The sequence below is a fragment of the Typopeltis vanoorti genome, chromosome 11, assembly GCF_054136105.1.
Source record: "Typopeltis vanoorti isolate ZY-2024b chromosome 11, IOZ_Tvanoo_1.0, whole genome shotgun sequence".
Taxonomy (NCBI): Eukaryota; Metazoa; Arthropoda; class Arachnida; order Uropygi; family Thelyphonidae; genus Typopeltis; species Typopeltis vanoorti.
This window is the reverse complement of record NC_143559.1, coordinates 97,730,201-97,753,577: the sequence shown is the minus strand read 5'-3', so window position 1 is coordinate 97,753,577 and position 23,377 is coordinate 97,730,201. Positions and strand designations below refer to the sequence as shown.

Here is a 23,377-nt window from a genome sequence, read left to right as displayed (position 1 = left end):
CATCGCCAGAACAAACAGAAAAGAACAGTATACAGAGCATTACAATAAAATACTAGCAGTACAGGCAGAGAGGGCATGAATTTATACAAAGCACGTTTCGTTTTTAAAATAAGAAATGCTACATTACTTATTTCATCACACTGTATAGGCTTAACACCAAGTCAGTTCACCTATCTACTTCCTACTCTTTTTTTTTTTTTTTTTGTCTTTTCTACTAATAACTGAGGTAGATAGTCATGTTTTTGTGGCGGGATTCTCCTATCAATTACATGTTTTAAAATGAAAAAAATTGTCCTCTTGAATTAATCTACAAATAACATTATTAGTAGGCGTTATTAATAGTAACATTATCAGTAAAAGTAATGCGTTTCATTCTCAAAACAGATTCTCACAATCAAATAAACGAAACAGGAAAAAAAATTGAAGCTGCTGACAAAGTTTAATTTTTTTTTTTTTCCTATTGACTTATTCTTAACGGGAAACTTACATTTTGACATCACCATAAAGAAAACGAAAAGGAAGCAGTTGAATGCTTGATGCTGTAAAATAATTACCTGTCTTTCAGTTCTTCTTTATTTCCCACTTGTGATGGTGCTCTATGGACTACAAACGTTCGTGGAAGATTGCATGTCCCTTTAAAACTAGAATGTCTGCACGTAATTAGAAGGTATATACTGCATTTCATTTTTATTTATTTTTACTTCAGGCAGAGCAGTCTGAACCAGTTTTATAAAGTAAGAATTTCTATGAACTCAAGATGACCTATCCTCTACGAATCCATTCCACTGTTACTGTATAAAGGGGCGGTACCACTACACTTTTTCATCTCCTTTAGCCTGTCTTGGCTGCAAAGAAGGATAAAAGTGAAACACGTGTCAAATCCTGGGGCAATAAAACCTGTATCAGTCCTTTTTAATGATACAATGTGCATGGCAGTTGCAAGTCTTCCCCTAACGTATCATAGATGTCATTGTTGCTGCTAGTTTAACAAATCTTTAATTATCTGTACGTCAACATTTTATGGGGGGGGGAGGGGAAAGTGTAGCTCACAATTAAAACTATTTTGTAAAGCGTTTTGTATCCTTGTATAGATCGTTTAATAGGAAATATTAACGCCACCTGAAGTTACTCGGTAGCTAATGGATTTCTCGTAGGCTTATTATACCAAACTTGCTGTTTTGGCCTTGATTTTTTACTAAGACAAATCGTTTATTTAAATAATCTTTCTGGAGTGTTTATAGAGCAAGGTGGACAAGCAGTGCAGCAGAAAAGATGATTTATTTTAATAATTTTCTATCCGACACGCTTTCGAAGAAAAACTATTGTGTGGGCAATTAGGAACCTGCTTTGATCGATAGTCAAAAGACAGCGGGGGGGGGCGCATAATGAACATTTGATTAGCAAAAATATCATGCAGTAAGAAATTCTTATAAAGAGGCTATTACTTGAAGCTTTAGAGAAAAGAACACAAGGACGCTAGATAATATCTTAATTGATCATCGTGTGTTTTTGTTTTCTTGATGACCGGAAAACAAGTGGCAGAAAACTAAGTACTTTCCCCCATTATTCTTGGCATCAATTACAACCGGATTATTGTGTTTAATGTGGATTTAATGAATTGGAGATTAATTAATGAAGGATATCGTATCACAACATAAAAAAATGCCGCAATTTTAGTGTTCTTAACAAATTACTGCGATCAATATTGTAATTATGTTTAACGAGTACAAAATAGATTCGAGGTTTTGTAGCACTTACATAATTGACATGAGTAACCGGAGCTAAGAATTTGAAATTTCAAGTCATAAAACATTGATTATAATCTTGACTTCATCAATCTTCTAAAAACTTAATTTAGCTTCTGCGAAGAATAATAAAATAATTTATATTATGACATAATAGAAGCCCTGCTAACATAATCTTAAATGAGTTGTGGTTATTACCTACGTAATAGATTAAATAGTTTAGATTTGTAATTATTAAAAAAAAAAAAAAGGACTGATTCGTACTCAGTCTAGAAAATCTAATGCAGTTATAGTTAGAATTAAAACTGATTTATTTGCAATCGGTTATAATAATTGATTTGTACGGCGAACATACAGTGATTGGTAATTGTCATGACCTTTTTCTTGACCACTAGTATTAATAATTAAAGACTTATTTTGTAAGCTAGACAAGTAAATAATAGTTTAATATCCAACGTTTCACTGACTAATATCTCTCAGCATTTTCAAAGGAATACACTGGTAGGCGATAGAAAGTAACAAAAACTCAGTGAAACGTTGGATATTAAACTATTATTAACTTGGCTAGCTTACAAAATAAGTCTTTAATTAATTAATACAGTAATTGTCTTTGTATGAGTAGTCCATGAGATTTAAAAAGGAAAAAATAATGTTATTTTTGCAAGAAAGTAAACATTTCGTATAAAATACGAAGGCATGTTATGTATCAAATTTAATAACTCTTGATACTTTAATGATAATTTAAATAGTACATCAGATAAACGATCTAGAGATACACCTGTTATATTTTCAAATGCTTAAATATAAATTAAAATGAAAAAGATATTTATCACGTTTAAAGTGGACTGGTTTTCAAATAAACCAATAACCGTTTTTTCTACTATATCTTTCATCATTTTTGAATATGGAAGAGCTACTGCTTGGAATGGTCAAGTATTGAAATGCATTTGAAGATCCCAACGGTACATTTGTAGAAACAAAATGTCTGCGAGAAAATGATTACTTAGCTACAATAAGCAAAGAAAATATGCATTTTTATTAAAGTAAATTATTTCCATTTATTTTATTAATTATTATTAGAGTACAAAAATGCATTCCGTTAGTGTTTGATCAAATTTTGAATTACTGCTTGGACTATTGGTTTTCCTATCTTATCCTGAACTCAACTTTTCGTAAGTTTTCAAGGAATTCTTTATACTAATACAAAAAATTGTCGAGACTCTCGTAGCACCGCATTTGAATTCCTTTCTATTCATCATCCTCCCAGGCTTTTCAGAGATTAGGAACAATCGTACTGTCCAACAACCTGACTGATTTTTAATTCGCAGAGTAAAACAGACGCAATTTTTTTTCGCAAATCTCAATAGTCGGGAGCTTCTTATTTCACTCAATTCATCCACCTTAATTTTAATAATAGAAACTGAATATACAAGTCTACTTTTTTCACTTACACTTGATAAATCTACACCATTTACAAACTATTAATTTGTTTGCTTTATAATTCGTTTTTAAAAAATGGATTTTCCCAAAGAATGTCCAGTGTATGTTGAAGAATTAATCCTGGATTTGGTTAATACGGTTTGGTTTCCACAATTGAATTTTAATTTTTTTTTTTTTTTCATTAGATCGTGTCAGTTGTCTAAAAGCCCTGAATAAAAACTTCTTGGTCTTTCTGTAAAATTCTTGAAAGTTTTTCTAAGAATACCATTTTGGACATTGTTTCTCAAAGTGTTAAACATAGTTGTACACTTTAGGTAGTCGTAAATAGATCGAGACCTGATTGTAATACTTGAACGTTGACTAAGATGTGTCTTGAGTTTTGTTTTGTGACTCAATACTAACCTTCCTAGCCGAAAAGCTAAATTCATTACTCGTTTCACTTTTTTTTTTAATTTTTAATTTTTATTCAGATTTAAATAATTTTTTTATCCTTAAATATATCTTGAAAGTTTTAAGTTAAATATAAAAAAAAAAAAAAATTTAATTCTTTCGACTTTTACCAAATCAATTACATAAGCACTTCATAAGTTGCAGTGTCAGTATAGGAAATGCGATATTCAGCAGTTCAACCAGATATTCGAGATTATCGTGCGATAGTTTCTACTAGGGTTTGCCACGAGGATCGATATAAGCGTGTATAGGAAATGATTTCCAGTTCCTGACTGACCCATAACAATAATCTACAACCGACAATACAATAACCGACATGAGTATTTATCTCCGGTATCTACTGACTCTCCAAATAATCCCAATTCGTGAGTATATAATCGCTAATGCCATCTTTTCCTGTTGCAGAAAGAATGAGAAAAGGCTATAAAAAATAATCTTCGAAAGGATAACAGACATGTTATCATATATTAAACAAAACTGACACTTTCTGAAGTAGATGAAGAATATATGGGACTTCGAACCAAAAGGGAACATTCAACTATATCACGAGGTGTGCCAGAGTAAGCAAAAGACAAAAGAAATATTTAATCTCGGTAAGTGTAGTGAGAAGCTAACTGCGCGAGCAGAGGGATAATGTACACACCTTCCTCGTGTCTGTTTTTTATTCGTCATAAAGTACTGCGGTATGTTAGACTGTGACGTGACATTTAAAAAGGGAAAACCTTAGTCCAACACTCCTAGAGGGCGCAGTCACTGGACTTGTCGCATGTAGAGCTGGGTAAACCAGTTCCACGCCCTCCCGAATCAACTAGTCCGGCCTTACAACATTCCACAATAGAACAGGTGCGTTGTGCGCTAATGATTATGGAGAAGAGACATCGTCTAGCATATGGTAACAAACATCACTCTTAGTAGAGACCTTAACATTGTTGCACTTTTAGAGTCATGCCATGTACTCCCAGCGCCATCTTTTGGCTCATGATTATGATAACAATAAAGCGGTATCTTTTGATGGTATTGCGACTAAAGGAATGTGGTGACAGATGAAAGGGACAAAGAAAAAGAAAAAAAAATACAACGTAACATATAATGAGTTGCCGAAAAATTCCATTGGTTTGGATATCTACTTCTAAAATGTACCGGAGTATTCGCTTTCACCAATCGCATTCCATTTTTAGGACAGCGATTATTCCGGTCGAACGATAACAACTACACAATCTTATTTAATGGTTTCCTATTAATAAAAAAAAAGAAAAAGAAGTAGATCATTGTTTTCTGATGCGGGAAATACAATTATGTAATACTGAAGTCAATAGCGTGCTAAACAGGTCACGTCGGATGTCTGACCGAAAATCAAATCTTAATGCATAAAATTTGCTTACATAAAAAATACTTGTCTGATTTGTCTAGAAGTATCAAACACGTGATTGTGTAGACCAGATTCTATCCAATTAGGAAAAAAAAAAAAAAACATTGTATACGGAAGAGAACAAGCAAAGAAGAGATAACTGCTATTAAGTTTACGACTCAGTAGCACAGTCATACATTAACAGTAGCATATGGTAGTGTGTTGGCAGATTCCAGGACGTAACCTAGATGTTCGAAGAATTACCCGAAGCTTAACTTTCACTGCTTCGAGGGGTTCTCATCCTCCAATCCATCGGTTGGTGACCGCAGATGCCACTAAATGGCTACCGTGGAAATGAGGTTAGAAAAAGTCGTGGAGATCAGAATAATTCATGCATTGCTACCTAACAGTAGCCGTTCTAAATGGAAGACAAGGCCGAAAAGTCGAACCAAGGAGCTTTACTACCTTGTTTATAACCTGTAACCGTTATTTGTCAAGGTCCCCAGACTTGTCTTCTCAAGGCTAGACAAGGTGGAGAGGTGGTTTGAGATGCCGATTCTGATATGGGAGTATCCAGTCTAGTAGCACATTAGGCACGATTTAGTCTTCCTTGGTTAAATAAGAACAAGGTGTAAAATCTAGGTCTCGAAGAATACTTGAGGCTAGGGAGGTACCCAAATTTCCATTACAAAAACGGTATTAAAGTGACCCCGCCTATTAACAATAGGATATGGCACTTTCCCCCTAAGATAAAAACATTCAGATTCTCCTAATCTGTGATAGCCAAACGGGTTTTTATGTTTTTCAAAAACAATGCTCTGGCATTTTATGTCTGTCAAACGCAAAAACGTAGAGATGGGGCCCTCACCTGAGAACAGGCACACATGGCCATAAACTGTCGTTTAACTGCGGTGCTAATTTTGTGGGGGAGGAGTTAGAACACAAATGGTTTGACATTTATGGCTTGTGACCTGCTCCAAGTGTGGGTATGTATTCGCAAATGCTCTTTATACATCTTCTAGATACTGTCAGGCACAACTAATTAGCCTAGATTTCGAAAGGGCGTGTACGCACGTTAACGACCATTTATCAATTTCAGGTAAATAATGAGCTATACTTTGTGACTAAAGTCAGAATAATATCCGTATCGCAAACGATTATCTGTTATGAAGAATTTCGATTGTTTGTTTGTTTGTTTTTTAATTTTTTTTATTTTATTTCGGTCTTAGGAAGCACTTACTACATGAATATTAACCGTTTGGGTCAAAGTCCCAACACCGTAAAGTAGCACCCACTCAAATGACATGACACTTTCAAGTCTACAATTAAAAGACTGAAAAGAAAGACTAATAAACCTCACAACTTTAACAACACAGTAAAATTAAATAATTAGGCCATTGGACAATTACTTTCAACGCGTGGAGTTACAGTAATGGTCAGTTCGCTATAAGGCTACACTTTGCAGTGTTAAACGATTGTAAGAAACCTAGGGAATAAAACTGACTTTGTCGTAGAAGGAAATGGGTTAAGTGACATCCTGTATTAGAATGGTAACTGTCCTTGAGGGTCCTTTAAAAACAAAAGATCTGTGTACATTAATAATGAGGACGCTGGCGAAAAATATGCATCTTATTTTGTTGTTTTTCCACATTGCGATGTAGAACATGCCAATACGAAAGCAGCACGCAAAGTCAACTTTGTCACCATGCCTGATAACCTGAAGGTCGACTACTTTCAACACTGATGTATGTTGTAGACAAGGTCCATTTAAAAAAAGAACCGACGCCCTATTAACGAACTATTTCCCATTACCTTTGACCTACCGCCACAGACCGCTATGGCGTATGGAATTATATTCGAAGTGTGGCGGGCTCATAAATATGTTTAAAACTAACATTTATCTTTAAAGAAGCACGAGATATGAATGCATAGTTTGTATCTCCCCCCCCCCCCATATTTAAAATCAGGTTAGTGGTACCGAATAATAATTGGCATATTTGCACGTTTCCTTGAGAAGGTTCTTTAAATATGGAATTCCGTGGGTGAAAATGTGGAAAGTTCACTTTGTTAGAATGCCTTGCTGTTATACAAAATAAAAACTTACATTCGACCATGAAAACTTCTTATATATTATAATCGTCTGCACTTATCGTATACTAGGTTTCGAATCTATCCTTCTCAGCCTTGGTCGGTCCACTGCTAGACGAAGACTTCTCCCATTTTTGACCACTTCTTTCTGTCTTCGGCAGTCTTCTTCCACTTCTTGTCAAAGTTCCTAAGGTCATCATCCCAGCTAGTCGTTATCTTTCCCCTGTTTCTTCTTCCGGTTCGAATCTATCCTACATGGGTTCGGATACGGAAGTATATCTGGCATATTATTTAATATTCCAGATATACCTGAGCATATCTTGCATATATCTCAAAAATGGGCAACATTGTAGGCTGTCCGTGATCTGAAATACATAGCATTTTGTCTCCTCTGACATCTCCGAACTTACTCCATATTAATCAGATATGACCCAGCTTTTGTCCTGCGTATTATCCCTGGTGTGTACAAATAATATTTACGATTACTCCAAACCAACTAAAGCTTTAAGATGAGTCTGTTGATTGCATAGATTATCTTGTTGGTTTTCTTGTTTTCAGTAGGGGTACGGAAACAAACTCTGTGAGTTTGTTGCCTGGAGAAAAAAACCTATCATCTTCGTTTTGAGCCAGACTACTACTGTTAAGTTAAAACGGTTTTTTTATTGGATTCGAATCCAAATCTTTCCAATCGAAGGGTACACGATCATATGTTAACAACATATGTCTCATATACAATGGCAGTATATGTTAGCGACTGTAACATAGCAGACTTGACGTTGCCTATCCCTTGGTAATTAGTACATGAGATAGGGTGCAGTTTCTGTTATCAGAAACTGCAGTTTCTGGTAATCTTTTCTGGTAAAAGGGTGCTGTTTCTGTTATCATTGTTATCAGAGATGCTGTTTGTTTGTTTATTTGTTTTCTGGTCCCACCACGAAAGATTTATTCGTAAATGTATAGTACATTCGTACTATACAGTTCATACGTAATTTGACTAAACATGTTTCGATAAGTATAAAACTTTTTTTTTTCTTTTTCTACAACTACAGCATTAGGTTTTATTGAACGTAGTAGAGCTTGTTATGATGAAGTTCCTTTTTTGATGATCCTTTCTACTCCCCCCCCCCCACCAAAAAAAAAGAACAACGATTTGTTGCAATGTAAGTAGTTGAAAGAGGTCCCGAGGCTCATTGCGATGCCATAAAACGATGTGTGTAATAATTCAAGAGTTTCAATCAACGACTAAAAAATATCAGTTGAAATACTTGAAGTTTTGTGTAAAACCCAATTAAAGTATTAAATCGATCAATAGTTTTAAAGGATCTTCACAGAGAGAGAGAGAGAGAGAGAGAGAGAGAGAGAGAGAGAGAGAGAGTACTGCCGTAATTATATGTTACACATAATAAACTACTGTGTTTTCTTAAGATTAACATAAGCAGAAAAACGTTTCTGCTGCTAATACTCGGAATATTTTCTTCCACTACAGTCAAATACCTCTTAATACGAAGGTTGTAAAGTTTCCTATTTACACAGTTATTTTTCCTCTTTGTGCCATATGTTCGGGGAAGAACGTTCCATAAGCATGAGTCACGTTACCACACCTGGAGATAGCACGCGAGGCTTGGTAAGTTTAGTGATGATTACCATGCAAGCAACACAACAACTTCGTTGTTTATCGCCTAACCTTTTCACCGTTTCTCACTGCATTTATTCATCCACTGTGCATTACACAAAAAATTACGAGAGCCCCGATGACTCCGGGAAAGGAGGGGGGTCAAATTGGGTGCTGATGTCAATTAACGGTTTGTGAATGCAGAAAATACCACCTATGGAGAGTTTCGTTACTTATGCGGTTAACTAAATGATTTCAGTGGTGTCAGGACTCAGGGGATGTTTAATATTGATGTGCTTCTAAAAAAAAAAAAAAATAACAAGGCTTGTCCGCCTTCACTACGTGAAGCATTCCGTACAGATTTGCGAGGTCAATCCTCGAGTGAAAATCCTATTTTATTATGCGATTAGTACTTCAGCTTTCAAATAGCCAATAAAAGCTATCATTGGGCAGATATATGAAGAGCTAAAGACGAGAGATAAATAGTAGCGCCCTGCTGTTTCTTGGAGAGGACGAAGACGGATGTGAAAAATTGCGTTTTCTTTTCTGTATGAATGGGAGTTCAGATCGGGAATTAGATAAGGAATGTCAGTTAAGGATAATCACCTTTACCATAGACTTTTCGAAAAAAATAGAGCACGCCATTATTATTATTATTATTACTTAACAGCTCTAGGACTCACGATAGGCCATTCTATCATTAAAGGATTTTTATCTGTTAATTGTGTGTGTTCTTCCGCTGGTTTACCTGTTTTAGTGGAGGGGAAAAAATGAATTTCGTAAAAGAAAAAAAAAGCACGTGAGAATGACTTCGTCATCAAATAATAATAATAAAGAAAAAACATTATAAAGGTTCTGAAGGAAGGAATTATCTTGTTGCGACCTTATTGGTATCTTGTTAAAAGTAAAGCATGTGGGTGGAAAGGTGGGGGTGGCCCTCTCAGTCTGCAAGAAGTCAGATAAACCTTAGCTTCGTGTATTCAACTATAAGGTGTACTTGATAAACACAAGTAGGGCAACAACCTCCTCAATGGAGGCGCCCCGCCAACTTTCTCTCTATGACGAGAACGTGAGAGGGTGGTGGTGCTCTGTGGTATGCTGAACTGCTCGAGATGTCTATGTGTAGACAGCTACGTGAAGCAGCACTGGATATTGACTTTTGTTTCCAAGATTTTTTTTTGCAGTTTGCGCAGTGAACTTGCTAGCGAAAAATGCGTAGAACCAAAAGTATTCCGACTATTAAAATATATGAAATAAACAAACTATTTATTTTCAAATAATACTTTTTTAAATAACGCCCTGCTTTATATTAAATATTTACAACATGCTATGTTTAAAACATAAAAAATGGTTCAGTTTGCGTTTGATTTATAAATTTTATTAATGAAAAGAAATTACGAACCATTTTTGCCAACGGTGGTATGGAGAAACGAGATGTCACTTTAGCGGTAATATTTGAAAAGCCCTTCCTCAAAAAAATCACCTTTAAACAACTTTAGCAAGTTTAAAATGCTATTTTTAAAAAGATCCCTTATCTCTGAGTGCTCTGATGAGGAGCGTTTCAAGAAGGGAGCTGGGGAGGAAGTGTTAGAGATACCATGCCACGGACTTATCTGTTATGTGGTATGCCCAACTGACGCAAAATTATCTTCAGATAGAAAATTCATTTAAATCTTCAAGACAAGATTCTCACGGTTCCTTTTCAATGTTATCTCTTTTCATCATCTTAAGACTTTATCCTACAATGAAGAGCTTCGAGAACCTCTAAGTCTCAACTATTCCTGTGGAACAGAGAGAGGGGTTTAAACTTGATTGAAACTTGAACTCCACATCAAATACGACACAAGAAAACATTCCATAAATGCAAGTTTAAATCAGGAAAAAAAAAGAAAGAAAGAAAGGACTTTTAAATGAGTCAGCTGTAGTTAACATTTCCAATTTGAACCATAATGACTCCATACAAATCAACAGGATCTGGTGAGCTCGTTTACGCTATTAAAGCTTAGAGTCAACGGCTTAATGTGACAAGGCCATGACTTGCCTGTCGCGCTCGTATATTATACCATTGTTTACTATAATGTCTGCATCTTGCATTAATGTAATGTGTGTGTCATTTGTACAGCGTTTTTATTACTCCATGATGTCAACGAGGTATTGACAAAACATATATATTTGACGTCAGCTAATTTCTTATCATAATTTATGATGAAATTACAAATAAACTAAATCTTCGTAAAATATTGATTTCCGGAAGATTTGTTTTTGTTATTTTGTAACCTTTATGTAACTAGCAGAAGGCATGGGAAAAATTACATTCTTAGACACCTTAATATACCTCAAACACAAGACTTTTTATGAATTATATTTTAAAATATTCATAGCGGCAGATTCAAAATGGCGAATGAAATGTTAGATCTCCAAGAAAATTACGAATTAAAAAGGCTGCAAATAGCAAATATGTATTTAATTTATTTTCTAATATCTCTAAAGAAGAATAAACAAATATAGTGCATGACTGTTTTCCAGTAAGACTTGGATTCGAATTCCAGTAGGGATGTGAGGAAAAAGAAAAAATTTATATGAAAATGAATTAGAAGACTTATACTAAGATGGGACAAGATTTTTCTCCGAAAAACAGATAAATGCATAAATAATAGCTTAATACGATAAAGAAAGATGAAATAATGAGAATTCCAGGACTGTAATTATATAGCAATGCAATACAGTTGATTAAACTGTATTACACAGACTCCAAGAGGATTTTTTTTTTTTAATTTATCCATTGCTCTATCTTATAGAAGTAACAAGAAGACATCAAGCATAGTTTTATATATTAAAAAAAAAAATTACTGGAAAAATGTCGCCCTTTTTAGGTACGTGTGCGTTTCGCAGAATTTATAAGCTTCCATTAGGGTTGCTTTGTTTGTCTGTCTGTCTCTCAGTACGTAGACACTTAGTGACGCAATCAGAGCGCCAGACGCCTTTTGATTAGAAAGGTTTAGAATCCCATCAGTGACACGAGGAATTTAGATGCGTTGTATTTGTTGCTAAGCTGAAACAACGTCAAAGGAAAAACGGTAACTGGTGAGTAGGAGGTGAGTTGTGCTACTGCGGACGCACTTCTGAAGAATTAAAAAAAAAATAGCTAACAAACACTCTTTCCAGAAATAGAAAACGCCCCATCACTTTTTTTTTAATTAAAGTATTAGAATGCATCGGGATAACTTTAAAGGATGTAACAGCTTTTTTCGACCCACTTTTGTTTACCCCTCCATTACGTTTGTCACCAAATGTCAAAAAGCTTTAACCCTCTGTGCTTATCTCATGTTTAAAAAATATATGTATAAAGATTTATATTCAATTTTTTATTTAAATCCATTTTAAATGAAAAATTTTAACTTTTCATTTAAAATGGATTAAATAAAGGACAAAAATATTCGGCCTTCAAGTAATCAAAATTTCCCATCACAACTGAAGACATATTTCATTGAGTCAGTAATAGTCAATGACTCGTTGAAAGACACCAGCATTCGCCGTTCCAGCCTAACTAGTTGAGTAGATAGAGTAATTCTTTTCAGATCTCATCAACTTCTCAACCAGCAAGCTGATGGTTCGACCCCCACCATGGACATGAATGTTTGAGAATGTCTTTAGGTGGCCAATTCATTTCATCAAAAGTGTTGTTGATACATTGTCCTACTTATTGAAGCCAGAAATGCTGGTAAAAATCTCATTTTGGTCTCTACAACAGGACTGACGGATTATCTCAACCTCCATAATAATAATGTAAGATTGGTTACAACCTTTCCCAGGTAGGATTTGCAGTTTTCAATCTGAACTTTATGTCCATATTTGAATTATGTCAAACTTTGGTTACACGAGTATAGCAGGTATTTCGAATGGTGCAGTGATCGTCGTTTTGAAAAGAGTTATCTTCATTGCTTTGGAGAAAAGTAGATAAGATTCTCTTACTCGGATGTATAACGTAAGGATTTTTGCAGCCTAAAATTAAGAGCTCATTCTTAGGATATCTATTATTTTCATGGTAGAGTTTCCCCAGAAGATTCAGGTACTTTTCCCCTAGCTCGCGTCATGGTTCTGGTCCCTCTTCTTGTCATTTCAAAGAATGTACCACTGAGTTTAAAAAAAAAAATGGTGTGTGAATGAGCAATCATGTACGTTCTTTTCATGCAAAAGCAAGGAATCTCCCCCATCTGACCAGCACGATCGTTAACTACATTTCTACAAATGCTATGTGGGATATCCTAGAGAGACGTCCTTGTTACCTACTAACCTGATAAACTCACTTTTTAACATAGAACGATGCTAATAAGCTATGCGAAACATTCCAGATGACAACCCTGTTTACTCTTGTGTTTCAATGGCCTATTACACTGATTTCTTAGGTATGTAATTATAATGTCGAGTTCTTTATTTATGTGCTGTCATCAGTCGCTAATTAGAATACTGAACTGGTTGAAAACTTTGTTGCGAAATACAAAGGACTACGATCCATCCTTATATATGGATGTTTCATTTGGTTTTATTTTTAGCTTACGTAGATTTTATTTGCGTTTTAATTAAAACCAAACAAACAAACTTGACTCTCCAATTTGAATTAAGAGGCTTTTTCCGTTCTTACATATAATTAGTTTCACTTTCTGAACAATCGTCAAGTTGGTTTCGAACTTGCACAGTTTATATAGAGAAAAATGGCTTTTATTAGATGCATTAAAAATTACAATTTAGATTTTTTTTAAAAAATGCCGATGCTGCAAATATGAAGTATTAAATAATGATACATTTTTTTTTAAACCACTCGTTGAAGGGGAGGAGGGGGGGGAAGAGAAGCATGCGTTAGTTCCCTGTAGTTGTTTCACTCGCCCGGAACTAAAGCACAATGAACACAGGTGAAGTACGAGAAGCTTATGCTGCATATGCCCGGTGCAAGGACGCACAGATGATGCCAGCATATAGCAATTCTTTTCAGATAATGTGGGTCATGGTACTATAATGAACTTCTCACGTCCTCGTCCCCCCCCCCCCTCCGCCATCATTGCAGCGCACATACATTTCACGCGAAGAAGAGAATTGTTCCTTCTCTCGCTGCATTTTCAAGTCTTTTAACATCTGTTAAGAATTTGATTTATTTTGTTTTCATAATTATTATGAATAGCAGACAGTTGATTGAATCGACAGTATTCTCATTCTAAAGGAGTTCAAATAATGTTCGTGGATTGTATTAAAATAATGTATAATAATACAATAATGCACAACAAAACAAGAAGGGTAAATATCTACTCTTTTTTTTTTCATTGTAATTTTGGCTTCGCATATAAATTTGATTTGAATACTACTTTTAGGAAAATACGCTACTATAATTGCCCTGATCTGTTTATCGTATAAACAACGTGATGAAAGTGAAAAGTTTTTTTTTTTGGAAGATTAGGGTTTCTTAGAATCCACACAGAGACTGATGAGGTCATTTTCAGTGATGGTATTATACTGTCAGTTGCTTAGAAGGCTATTTCAGAAACTAAAAAAAAAAAAAAATGCTTTCGATGTCATTAACCGGATTCAAATCCAAGTTTCTTCAGCAGCAAGTCTTTTTTTTCCCCTCCTTTTGTAAAATAGTTTCATAGATGACAGCTCTTTCTCTTTGTTCTTTCGCAGTTTTATTTGTTCTATTTCATCTGTTTTACCATCTCTTAAATTTTCTCCTTGGTCTCTTTCTGTGCATCCCTCCGTAGCAAAAGAAAAACTCCGTTCTGATTGGACAGATTTTATTAAAATTTACTACTTCACTAGGATTCTCCTAGGATCCTTACTAAAATTGGTTCTATGATTCTAATTTTTGATTACAACCGAACATTTTCGTGGAAAAGTTAAGGCTAAACGATTCGAATTATGTATCACACAGGTCAAACGTAAATAGACTCTCGACAGCAGTGTTTTCTAACCCAAATTATATTGTGTGCTATTTAAGGTAAGTTAGCTGATTTCATACGGTAGCAGGGTTTTTCTCCCAAAAACTCGGGTTTTTCATCCCCATACACGCAATTTACAGACAAAAAATACTATTGGTGGTGGTAGTAGTAGAAGGTAGATGGCACTGTGTGTTAATGGTAGTGATAATGTTGTGATAGTAGTTGAAAGATTAAGTAGGGAAGATGGTGAGATGAACATAGTGGAGAGAGCGCCCCCTCGAGGTGAGTCTTTGGACTCCTTGTAGGAGTCACGTAATAATAATAATAATATCGTAATATCTCTAAAGTGATACGGTGTCGTCCTATAGTACTCTTTTTGTATATTTATGATCTTTATTTTATTTTGAATAATATATATATATATATCTTGAAGGATTTCCTGTAAGCATGTAGGTGCTGTAGTTTTTCTATGAATTTTAACATTTATTTTACTAATCACACTAGAGCTTTATTTACACATATAGCAAGTAGCTGTTTTTTTTTAATAATTTTAAAAATAATTATATCAATAGAATTATTTTAATTTAATAAATGATTTTAAAATATACAATCATCGTGAAAATAAATTATATCAAATATTATTTTAAATAAGATGTAATTTGTATATGTAAAAAGGCACACCGAAAAATCGCGCAAAGTACAAGTATTGAAAATAAATTTAAAACCTAACTTATCGATTACATTTCGTGCTAATCAATCGATACGTATATAAAATACTTATAAAAACATCAACAATGTAGTCGATTTAAATTATTTTGAAAATTATTATTACAACTACTATAATTAGAAAATTACAATAGAATGTAATGTAAATTTGATCACTAATATTATATACTTATAAATATTAGACAAGTTATTTGAGATGAGTATTTTCAGTCGATCGTATTCTAAGAAGGAGGCATATCTTTCTCATACTGTGTGACCTTACCAAATTGCTCAAAGAAAGGAAGGAAAGGAAAACAATTATCATTAAATTACCGGATACGGTGTTGTGTAATGATATTTAAGTTTCTAAATTGGTATAAATGTTAAGATACCTTTCACTTGCATTGCGTAAAAACACAATGCCAAAGGTAAGAATGACTTTAAAAAAAAAAAAAAAATTCTTATCCTTTGACTGCTGTGTGTTTCGTGTGCTTATAGCGGTAGTTTCAAACAACATAAGTAGGTAGTTTGTACACTTTGCTTTAAACCAGGTTTGATTAAAGAATTTTTTTTGTCTTTTCCATTTTTTTTAAAGAATTGCTAACTACTAGGCGGACCTTCCCTGATCTAAATACCGATTTGATGCATCAGATATTTTATATTACCTTCAGGCAGTTAGTTTTTATCGTCTTAAGATTGTATGTATTGCGCAATTGAAATTGCTCCTATAGGGCGTAGACGCAGGTGGCTACAGAACATTCCGGGTTTGAGATAAGACTCCTGATCGCTTAAAACTAATCTCTAGTGAAGGGTTTTTTTTTTTTTTTTTTTTGGCTTACGCATAAGTGTAGACGTAAATCTAGAGAACTAAGAATGTTGAAGACTTACCATCGCAGTTCTTTGTAGTACTAACATTAATTCGCAAATGCTGTATGTAATTGTGTTATCGAAATAAGGAGTGGTCAAAGCACAGATGCCAGTTTGTTGTAGGTGGTTATGTGGGAAGATAAATGCGGTTTATAGGGCAACCGGAACATTAATTACGTAACAGAAAAAAAAAATCACAAGGGGAAATTCCAAATCTACTGTCGCAAAAAATGGAAGCAGATTCTTTTGTTTATTTTTCAGTTTCGGTCAAGATTCTACAATTTGATGTACTTTTTAATATAGAACCTTGCAACAGCCTATCTAATATGGTATCTATACTGTGAATTTATATTTCTGCTGTCATAGTTCAAAAGTAAACAAAAAGTTCTTGTCTCTGAATGACTAAAAAAAAAATTGCCACGTTCAAATCTACCAATAAAATCGGCCAGCTATTGTTTTCTCTCGAGAATAAACCAATACCATATGCTTCACCTGGAGTCTATCAGTTCCCCACTCGTGCAGTTTATCCTACTCTGGCTAGATTGATCGGCATCGAAGAGAACGATAAAACATTGACATCGGGTTTGTCAAACCGCATAAATCTAGTCTTACACAGCAGGGAACAGAAACCAGTCAGGATTCCTTGATCAAATACCAAACTACTACAAAACTTCATTGAAATATGAAAAATAAATTCGTTTATTCCCGTTTCTTTCTTTCTTTTTTTTTTTTTTCACTGAGCCTCCATAACTCACTTGGTATCAACAATGCCCTTTAGCTGGAAATATCTGGTTTCGAATCCTGTCTAGGACGTGGATTTTTCATACCCCAAACAGGCCAGAAGAACTCACGCAAAGTATAGACATAATACAGTGGCTTCATAGCCTTAGTTGCTTCATCCATAAATCCCAAACCATTTTCACTGAGGTTACCTGTTATCCATTCCAGTATTGACTATACAGAGGTATACCACTGCTTGTTCGTAGAATAAATTACAGAAATACATATCAAATATGCAATATAAATTGTTTTCATTTTGTACACGCTTCACTGTTCCATACTTAATAAAAAAAAAAAAAAAAAGAACGCTTCGAAAAAAAACTCAGCGCCATATCTTCTGGGTTAGGAACTGTGTTTCTGGAATTCGGAAGGTTATTTAAAAACTTGATTATAAACAAGAAGTACGTTCCTAGATACGATAGCATTATAAAAATTAGGAGAAATAGGAGAGATACAGACTCCGTTTCATAAATTAAATCTATCTAGTTTAAATTCATTAAGTTTTATTCAATAATAATAATAATAATAATAATAATACAAAAATTCATGCATCTAAGTACAGTCATCTTCACTGAACATGCTATACAGAACCTCTTTTAACAGACACTTGTATGCTTGCAAGGACGAAAATTTTTATCTAAAGCTGAAAGAAAATGTTATGCACTTGTTTTGTGATTTTATTGCACTCATAGTATAAAAGAGGTCTATTTTACTAAGGAACCTCTATGCCAAATTAAATTTATATATTTGAAAAAAGTTACATGGCAAAAAAGCCAAAAAAATACAATACAATTATTCATTATATGAATAATTTCATAACTTTTTTATAATTTTGAAACACACAAGTAGTTTCGTCTTCATCGGGACTTCATCAGATACATGACATGAAAAGAGAAATACAAAAATATACATTATAAGAGAACATCAGCTATAAGTTACAAACGGATGACTGATATTTGAAGGCGTTCTGGATGCCATAGTATTGTTGGGCATGTTCACGCAGGCATGATCTCGTGAATGTCAAAGCTGAAGAGTGACAATCGGCTGAAGATGAGTTAGCTGATCTCATACTGAAGTAGAAATGTTTTTCCTCCCGCACACAGGCAAATGGGACAAGAGAACACACGCAATTTACAAATAAAAATACTATTGGTGGTGGTGGGTGGTAGATGGTCATGTTGTTGATGATGGTAATGTCGATGCATGTAGCCGGCGGATTAAGTAGTGGAGATGGCGAGTTGAATGTGTAATAGAGTAGACTGTCCTTCCACGATGACTCTTTCGAGGAGTCATCGTGGTAATAGTAATAAAAATAAACAAAAAAATCCCAGTAAATATTTCGTGTAGTTACTAATACAGTAAATAAATATATAAAACACACGCGCACATATTTAATCCGAGGATTGTGTACATAGATTTAACAATAAACATTATAAAACTCTTTCCCCTTTTCTAGTCTTATGTGTTGCTAAAAAGTTCTTTTGGTTGTGCGTGATATAAAGGCCGTGTTATTATCTTTCATTATATTATTGATTTCAACCAAGTATTCGATTTATATTTATTGATTTCATAAAAATACTACTTCGGATTAACATGCTCCTTTATATTTCGAATATGATCCCACGCTGTTAAATCTAATAATTTAAATAAAAGAATTAATAGCTTGAATTTAAAAAATAATTTTTAAAGTCTTTATTACACTAAATTCCATTTTGTCATTGATGACGTGGAGAATTGTGAAACATCTTTTTTAACATATTTTACATTAGAAAAACGGGGGGGGGGGAGAAAAACAGAAAGTCAATTCTGTACTAAGAGCAATGGTAGCAACAATTCCAAATGAATACAGCAATCTAATTGGTTGAAAGAGTCGTGTAATACGTCGGCTGGCAAAATTACTCGAATTAGCCAAAGGAGGCGTGATTTCTTCATTAAAAATGGTGTACAAAAAGAAAGTAGTTGCAGATAAAGTTCATCTGTATATGTAGCTAGATATATATAGATAATAATAGGTTTGAGGAAATTGGCAAGGTCCTCAAATAATTACTCACTGAACTTTTGTGGCTTTCGTATAATTTAGAGATATTTAAAATCAATAAAAATATTAAACTATTATTTACGTTAAGCCTAGAGCATTCAGCTTTAGTTCCGCTAAAGACTTGACGTGTCGATATGCACATAAAAAATAAAAAACAATTTAAAAAAACTACAGACATTTAATGAACAATGAAAAAGATTACCTTATTCTATTTTTTTTTTGCTAATAAAACAAGTTTATCTTTAATTTTTAATGGTGTCTAACATTAGTTTCGATTAAATTTTCAGAAATTTGAAATGAATCACAACCAAAATGATCAGAGAAACCAGTTTTGATATAGTTCATTTTTTTTAAATAAGTAAGCATGACGCATAATTTTCATCCGGTTTGGTGAGACAGCTTTTAGAAAGCCTTTCATCCCGGATGCGTTCACAAATTAGACAAATATTTCTTTTACAAAATGTTCCATTTAAATACACAATTTTTGTTCAATCAACAAAAAATATCCAGTACATGTTAATAAGTAAATAAACGCACTAGCTGTTTATAGCTTGCCATACATCTGAATGCAACCAGTCTAGTCAACAATCACCACCTGGTAAATATCCACACAACTAAAAAAATAAATAAATAAATAAACCAGTCTTCATTATGACACTAAAACTGGCGTATTGTTGGATCTATTTTCTTAATCTTGGGATCAATTGTATAGCAGGTTTAATTCAACTTTGAATGCAAACCAGAAGCGATCCCGTATTCTTACCTGTCATCATGAAGAAAAAGAACCTAAACGTGCTAAGTGAGTGAACATGACTATTATTGTCCCTATGATGGCTTATTGTTTCAATAACCGGTATTAACAAGCAAAATATCTTTAGCTTGGTTGCTTTAATTAGCTTGTCAGAGCAATACATTGAGTTCATATAACAAACTTTGTCAGCATACGAGACGATCAAAGGGCAATTTACTCTTGGTTATGCGGTCTATGTCCTGATGCTGATATTTGTTTCAAGACAGAAGTAAGTCGCTTTTCATTTTTAAAAGTGTCCTGGATTTTCATATCCAGCACATTCTGTTTCTCCGATCTAAATATTAATAGTTATTTCAATATAATGTTGATATATTCTAGTGATGATTGTAGGATTTATGGAATTTGGGATAAAGAATAACCAGTAATCTATGAAAAAAAAAAAGATTCAATTCGAAATAAGCTTCTCTTCTCCAATTTCTTTGAATTTTTTACCAACTTCTAATTGTTTACGATGGTAAAAGACTCGTATACTTGGACACCATGTTTCTAGTATATCTTTATTTCAAACAGCTCTTTTATTTATTTATTTTTTTTAAAAAAAGGATTTCTAAAAAAAAAGCCTTCATTGAACAGGTTTGAAAGTAAATAGTAAGTTATCCAGGAGACTTGATTAAATTGCACTGTAAACAACAAATTACAGCTGTGATGACGCTACGCACGCTATGAAATGTCTGGACAAGTTATTGCTTGTGTTAAAGTTGAATTTCACTGTATTTTTTAGGCAGTTCGCGGTCAGCCAAGAATTGTTACCGTTGAGGAAGTTCGTGATGTCTGAGAATCGCTTAAATAATACAGGTAGCAGTAGTCACAAACGTATTCAAATAAATCTTCCCTTTTAGAAACACGAGTGCGAATATGCTTTAAAAACCATTCTCGACGTCCTTCTGCTGTTTAGAAATGATCAATCATCGGTTGTAACACGTAATTTACTAAAATAAGTATGAAGAATTAATTTATAGTACATCTCAGAGCAAAAGTAGGAATCCGGTGACTGAAAAGTTCATCATAACAATGCACCTGCACATTTTCAGCCTAAGTTGTACAGTAGTGTTTAGCCAAACGTCATATGACACTAGATCTATATCCACAGTTATTATGATTCCATGAGTCTTTCCGGAACTTAAGCGAGTGTACAGAATTAAAATATTTCGTCAAGTTCATAGTAAAGAAAAGGGATCTGAAAAATCGTGTCTGAAATGCTTCTGACAGTGAGTTGGAAAAAAAATTCACAGCAGGATCCACTTGCATATACACTCGTTTCACAAGTTGTTTTCACAGCTTCATTGCCGCTACTTTTTCATATGAAGCCTCGCATATGGTGCTTCTGAATATACGACATGAAAAGGTGTACACCACGTTAGGGTGTATACCTCGTAATATTGTATCAAGACAGGTGATGCAGCAGCTGATCCAACACAAACAAAACGAAGAAAATATGTTAATTCGTATTCTTAAACGTCTAGAGGGCGTTCGTCTCAGCACAAATGCAACAATGTGAAATGCAAAACACACTTCAACGCGATGATATTTGAAATATTAATTACTACAAATCCATGCAATAATAGGCGAGTTTAATGGCAGACGATTATGAATCACGAAGCAACATAAATAATAATATAAAAAAAAAGTTACGAGCAGGAATGTAAATTATCTTTTGCTATTCAGCTTTGACTCATCGATCAAAATGAAGCAGTTGACAAAATAACTTACCGAAAGAATGCCACGATCCACGCAGGTTAGGAGAGCCATTATAACCTTAAAGACGAAAACTCTGTATAATCACCCGCAGCACATTTCAAATGTCAGAAGTTTGCAATTTCTTATCTGTTAGGCGGGATCATCGATAGCAGATTTTTCACAGACAGGCACTCTTGACGGTGCATTTGCAGTAACTAGCTCTATGGCGAACGCGACACAAGAAGGTGATCAAAATAAGGCCTTTAACCTCTGAAACAGGGTAAAGGCTCAATGCAACTGAAACAGCCTTTAGGGGTGCAGGGATGGCATCCGCAAGAAGTAGTAATTAGGTAGCCGGTACTGTGGTATTCGCGTGTGAACTGCTCCCTCTGGGTATGAAAGTAGTCATCAGTGCAAGGATTATACCAACCTTCAAGTTCTCGTCATCGACAGAAAGGGAGTTGTACTTCCTCTCTCTCTCTTCTTCTTCTTCTTCTTCTTCTTTTGGCCCAAATAAAATCACATCACACTGTTACAATCTTCTCTTCCGGGTCTAATGCTTCTATTTGACAGTGAATGGAACGAGTACAGAGAAAGTTTGACTGTCATTAAAACAAAAAAAAGAAAGAAAAAATGAAACCGAAAGAGTCACGAGTCATAAAAATGCTGTTTCTTTCACTCACAGAAGTTGGAGAAAAATGCTTTAGAGGTGGTTTTGGCAATGTGTGGTCAAGAAATGTTGTGCTATTTTCTACGAATTACCTCCCTTCGATCCCTCGGGACAGGGGAAATTCTCATAAGAAATTTCAAAGAGAATTACGAAAATATGTAAAAAAAAAAAAAAACTATATACAGTGTTACCTCAACGAGTGATCCTGCTAACGAATTTTTCGGCTAACGAAGATTTTTTTTCGCTGTTTTTCGGACTCGGCTAACGAATGTTTTAGTGGATGCTCGAGCTAACATAAAGCAGCAAACATGAACGGTCGGGCCATTCCAGGAGCTTATCTTTTCCATCTGTATGTGTGTGACAAAAAAAATGAGCTGACCACATCACATAGGGCAGACCCACCAACCTGACTGAGTTGTTTATGTTCGAGACAGCGAGAAGTGTGACACCTCATACCAGTGTCAGTACGGTGCACGATCTGTGTGGCTGTGAATGCGAGAGTAAGTTTTGTATACAAAACACATGTTCCAAAGATGTTTTGATGCAACTTCATTACCAGTCTGACTCTGAGGGAATTCTGGAGGGATCATTATCATATCCTTCATGCTATTCGAGTCATTGCCATGGCATGGGACGAAGGATCAGTTAAGACACTTAATGCTTCCTGGAAAAAGTTATGGCCAGACTGCTGCAAGATAAGAGGTGCTGTTTTCAGTGTTCAAGATGCTGAAGATGCTGCTAGGGAACTTGCTGCTGAAAATGCTGACATTGTAGATAAGATTGTCTCCTTGGGCAAAGCATTACATTTGGAGGTAAATGAAGAAGATGTAGAAGAATTACTTGAAGAACACTCAAAAGATCTGACAACAGAAGATCTTGAAGAGTTGAAAAAGCAACTGAATCAGGAAAGCGACAAGGAAGATAAAGAGTGCTCATCAGAGAAGGAGGACAGCAATAAAAAGAGAAGAATGCCAACAGGTGACATTTAAAAAAATGCTGCTCTACTGGGAAGAGTTTCAGTCTTTGGCTACAAAGTGGCATCACAACAAAGCTGAAATGAACAGACTTTGTGTCTTGGTCGAAGACAAGTGTCTGAATCACTTTAAAAACATTCTGAAAAAAAGAGAAGTTCAATCAACTTTGGAGAGATTTTTGACTTCTCCTTTAGCAAAGAGACAGAGGCCCGCTAGTGACGAAGAGGAGACTTACCTTGAATAAA

At 34.6% G+C, this 23,377-nt stretch overlaps 1 protein-coding gene across 1 annotated transcript in view; it reads right to left on the bottom strand.

Annotated features, from left to right (window-relative positions):
* LOC150101865 (uncharacterized) overlaps positions 1–23,377 on the bottom strand; it is a 207,622-nt gene that overhangs the window by 30,225 nt on the left and 154,020 nt on the right. The gene's annotated exons all lie outside the window — the stretch shown is intronic.